The sequence below is a fragment of the Delphinapterus leucas genome, chromosome 3 (assembly GCF_059928025.1).
Source record: "Delphinapterus leucas isolate spDelLeu-1000000601 "Yukka" chromosome 3, BTC_Dleu_Yukka2, whole genome shotgun sequence".
Taxonomy (NCBI): domain Eukaryota; kingdom Metazoa; phylum Chordata; class Mammalia; order Artiodactyla; family Monodontidae; genus Delphinapterus; species Delphinapterus leucas.
This window is the reverse complement of record NC_143131.1, coordinates 17,333,229-17,338,776: the sequence shown is the minus strand read 5'-3', so window position 1 is coordinate 17,338,776 and position 5,548 is coordinate 17,333,229. Positions and strand designations below refer to the sequence as shown.

The following is a 5,548-nucleotide window of genomic DNA, read 5'->3' as shown; positions in this document are numbered from 1 at the left end:
TGCATACAATTGTTCTAAGAGATTTATATGGTATGTCTAATTTGGGGCATTTAAATATAGCAGGGAATTTTTAAAAACTCCTCATTGACATTTCCTGCAGATATTTTAGAGTAGATCTCAGGTGCTCTGATCACAAAAAATGTTACTATGTGATGAAAAGGTATATTAATTAGCTTGACTCTAGTAATCTTTTCATATGTATGTTTATATCAAATCATATTTTATACCTTAAACATATCCAACTTTTGTTTGAAAATAGAAAGTTAATTTTTATTAGAGTATAGTTGATTTATATTTTGTTAATTACTGCTGTACAGCAAATTGATTCAGTTATACATATATTCGATATATACATTCTTTAAGTATTTTTTCAAAAAAATGGAATGGTTCACGAATTTGTGCATCATCCTTGCACAGGGACCATGCTAACCTTCTCTGTATCATTCCAATTTTAGTATACGTGCTGCTGAAGCGAGCATCAAAATATTTTTTTTAATTGCACTAGGAACTGAAAATCAAATAGAAGATATTATTTTAAAACACTATTTTCAGGGACAGGATCACAATTAATTTACATCCTCTAATCATATAACGTTAGCTCTAATTCTGCAAAATCTTAAAGATATTATTTGATCCACAGTTTTTAAAATCAAGTAAGTAATTATCCTTACCCCAGTAGGATCTAATGCATGTGTAACTAGGGATGTGTCTTGGACTTCATCCGTGCCTGAGAAGTGAAGGGCTTGGACTCCATTGTGCTTTATTGTTTTTTTTCTTCCTATTTTGTATATTTATATTTCCCCTTACTTAAGTCTCCAAAATAAAACTCTCAAGATTTTATTAACACTTATCTATATATTAATGGATTGTAATTTATACAACCCACACACACACATATTTAAAAATCTGAGGCAAAAGTTAAAATTGGACACTTGTTTTCATTCTGTACTTCCCAAACTATTTACAACATACATATTAATTAAATTAAATATGAACATTTAAAAAGTCATGATAGCAAGTTCCAAATTCATTCTCCTCTTCATTCATTCTTCCCTAAGTGTCAGAGAAAATGGCCCCCAAACTGAGCCATGTTTCCTGAAAAGAGAAAACATTTTCCTAAAGCACTAATGGTGAACTTGAGGGATCTCTCAGTTGGTGATGATTTTAAAATTATTATTACCTCTTCCTTGTTGCTATCACAGGCCCTGATCTCTCCTCCTCTATTGAGTCCCATTGGTCATTGCTGTGCTATATCAAGTTACCTCCATGAATCAAGCTTTCTATCCTTCACGTGGGACATCAGCTATCACTTTGCCAAGTTTTACCATCACTGTTACCTGCTTCCATACTCCTTGCGTTGCACCTCCACTTGAACACAGTATGTTACAATCCCTACCTGCCAAAAGAATCCACTTTGAGAAGAAAACAAGTATAATTAGATGACCGAGTTTGGGAAATCCAAAGTTTGATAGTCCATGTTGCTAATCTCCAACCTTCCTCTCAGCAATGTTTCATGTACACTCAAGCTGGCTGCATTCCCACGGGCTCCCTTAGTTTCTTCATTTTGTTCTCTCTCCATAGCCTTGATTCTTATATCAGCCTAACTAAGTTGTGACCCATACAGGTCACAGCAAAGAGAATGGAAGCTCATCTGAGGTAATTAATCACACCTGCACAGAAGCTAAAGGTCATTTTTTGTATATATCATATCTTGAAATTTGTCTATCTTATAGTTTTATATTATTGAGGTCAAAGAAGTTAATTGTCATATACTTAAAAACTCACTGAAAATATGCATAGACTTAAGGGAAGAGAAAATATGTGGGAATAAATTTCACTGTCTCTGAGTCCTTACTATTCACAAAGGATGCAAAGGAGACATGAGTGAATGCAACTGGGCTCTTGCAATTACTAAGAGATAAAACATAGCACTCCACATTTTAATCTTTCAAAATATTGCTCATCTTAAAGGACAACACTCACATTATACTTACTCCATAATCTTTTTCTGTAATCACCAGTGCAAATGCTACTTTCTTTCCTTCTTCTCATATTCCAAGTTGTATTATAACAATTATAATACCATTTCTACTTGAAAATTATTATAATGAGGCAAATGCATTTGGCAGAAAGGAATACTGTCATAATCAAGGACTCTAAAATTTCCCTTTCACTGAGATATGCTTCTTTCTAGAGGAAGTTTTCCTATTCTAATTTATTCGTGTCACAAGATTTACATTAGTAAAATGTAAGTCTCACAATTTCAGAGATTTATTCAAACACTCCCAAACCTTCTCATTACTTAAAGACAAAAGTCCAAGTCCTGTTTTTGGCATCTGAGGCACCTAAAAGTAATGTGTGATTGTTTCTTAGTGCCTCTGCTTATGGTGATCCTGATTTTTTTTTTTTTTTTTTTTTTTTTTTTTTTGCGGTACGCGGGCCTCTCACTGTTCTGGACTCTCCCATTGCGGAGCACAGGCTCCGGACACGCAGGCTCAGCGGCCATGGCTCACGGGCCTAGCCGCTCCGCGGCATGTGGGATCTTCCCGGACCGGGGCACGAACCCGTGACCCCTGCATTGGCAGGTGGAATCTCAACCACTGCGCCACCAGGGAAGCCCCCTGATGTTTTTAATGACAGTGGATGATGAAGGCAGGGGAAGCACAAGGAAGACAGAGTGGACTTTACACTTCCATTTATAAGTCTGTATGTCTTGTTCTCTAAAATAATAGTCACTGTACCATTCAAAAATTAACTTGAAAATAACCCTTAACATGGCTGATCCCTATCCTTAGTGTACCTCCTGACATTACCTCATAATTGCTGAAATTCCACGTCATAAGTTAGAGTATCTACATGAATTTCAGGTGCCATTTCTTGATTTTAAAGCAAGCTTTGGGTTAAATGTATTTAATATCAATAGCTTCAACTTTCAAGAAGACTTTTTTTTTCCTTTCACAGACTCAGTAACAGAGCTGACCTTATTCATATAATAAAATGTCACCCTGTCACATGAGCTTGCAAACATTGTGAAACAACCTCATTAGCAAATAATGATGCCAAAAGAGTAACTTTTTTAATGTCAGTAAATACATTTTACATCCTTCTGATAATTTGTGAAAAGCAGTGTAATTATCAGAGCTATATCTTTCTCTGTAGTAAAAGATAAAAAATCTATAAAACTTTAAAAGTTATATTTAAAACATAAAGCAAATCAAGGATTCTTCTTTCTCTCAGTATGAGAGATTTTTAATGTGAGTCTAATCCTTAAGTGACCTATTTACACGTTGCTCTTCTGCTATATAATAAGAGTAAAAAGGTGGTTAAAATTTTTCAATAGAGCCTCTGATTCAAGTCTCCAAATTACCTTAGAATTAATTATCTGTATATATATATATATATATATATATATATACACACACACACACACACACACACACATTTAAGACATGAATTTTCAATGAAAAAAATCACCATTGACCAAATGGCATGTAGTGTGTGCACGATTGACTTTGAAATGTATCTTGGTCATGTCAATGAGAAGTGCTGAACTTACCAGGGCAACAGTCCAGTTCAACAAGTTTCCGAACTACCCACATGCTATTCAGTTTTTTAGGTTGTGGGTAAGTAGATATTGACAGTTTAAAGAAATTACAGTTATCAAATTAGACAGGTAAATACAATTGTAAAATAATTTGAAGTCTTCCTAAATGAAGCAATACCTCAGCGATATTTCAGAATGACTTGAAATAAATTAGCTAGAGATAGAGATTGGAGAAAACATTTCATAAATAGAGCTATACAATATAGAAAGGAGGCATGGAGCAGTATAATACCTGCAAGTAAGAACAATTGACCTTTTTTATAGTCATATATTTGAAGGACTTTGTCATTCTAGACTTAGATAATGCAAAATGGTTATTATTTCTATATATTCTTGGGGTCAGGAATTTTTCCCTAATGTTTTGAAGAGTATGATAAATAAACCCACACCAGAGAAAGTAAAGCTTGTGAAGAAACAATAGTTAACATTGGGTATATCTGTCAAATAATACACTATTTTACCTTTCATCTATTTTTCTAATATATAGTTTTATAAATCATTTTGAAATACATCATATATTTGGATGTGTGCTAGTAGACATATCTGACATTATTTTAATTTTAGAAAAAATTGAGAAAGGAAAATATTTATACATGAAAATTACTTGATTTTTATTGAATGAAATTAAAAATTGAAACAAGATCTGTGAAATTTAATATGTCATGCTTTGTGTAATTCTGAACATTTTGTTTTAATTTTTGAAAAATTTGAAAAATTTTAAGGAGAAATTGTATAATATAATTGCTTTGGAACAATCAACTTAAGAAAACTATACAACAAAGATATGGTAATCAAAATAGTATGTTACTAGCATAAAAACACACACATAGACCAATGGAACAGAATGGCGAGCTCAGAAACAAATCCTCGCATTTATATCAATTAGTATTTGAATAGGAAGTCTAGAATACTCACTAGGAAAAGGATAGTCTCTTCAATAAATGGTGTTGAGAAAAATGCATAATTACATGGGGAAGAATGGAATTGGATCCCTATCATACACTACTCATAACAATTAACTCAAAATTAATTAAAGACTTAAACATAAGGCCTAAAACCATAAAACTCTTAGAAGAATATATAGGAAAAAAGTTTATGCCTTGATAACAATTTTTTAAATATGACACAAAAGCACAAGCAATAAAAGCAAAAAAAATATAATAAGTGAGGTTACATCAAATCAAAAAGCTTCTGCACAGCAAAATAAATAATCAACAAAATGAAAAGACATCCTACAGAATGTGAGAAAATATTTGCAAATTATATATGTGATAAGGTGTTAATATCTAAAATATATAAGTAACTCATATAACTCAATACCAAATAAGCAGTCTGATTTTAAAAATGGGCAGAGGAATCGAATAGGCATTTCTCAAAGGAAAACATACAAATGGTCAACAGGTACATGAAAAGATACACAACATCACTAATCATCAGAGAAATGCAAGTCCAAACCACAGTGAGATAACACCTCATACTTGTTAGATTGACTATTATACAAAAGAGAGAGAGCAGGAGAGAGAGAGAGAGGGGGCATGTTTGTGAGGATGTGGAGAAAATGGAACCCTCCTTGTCCACTCTTGAAGGGAATGTAAACTGGTCAGCCATTATGGAAAACAGTAGGGAGGTTCCTCAAAAAATTAAAAATAGTACTAACATATAATCTAGCAATCCTATTTCTGCGTAAAGAGCCAAAGGAAATGAAATCAGGATCTCAAGGAGATATCTGCTTTCCCATGTTCGTTAAAGCATTATTCACACCAAAATATGGAAACAACCTAAGTGTTCATCTATGGATAAACAGATAAATATGATGTATATATAGTATATATATATATATATATAGATAGATAGATAGATAGATAGATAGATACACACACACACACACACACAATGAGATTATTCAGCCATGAGAAAAAAGAAAATTCTGCGATTTGTGGCAAC

At 32.9% G+C, this 5,548-nt stretch overlaps 1 non-coding gene across 1 annotated transcript; it reads right to left on the bottom strand.

Moving 5' to 3' along the window:
- Positions 1-372: 372 nt before the first annotated feature.
- Positions 373-479, bottom strand: LOC115802660 (U6 spliceosomal RNA). Its single transcript, XR_004023171.1, has one exon. It is a non-coding gene; the product is annotated as a U6 spliceosomal RNA (small nuclear RNA).
- Between the last annotated feature and the right edge of the window lie 5,069 nt (positions 480-5,548).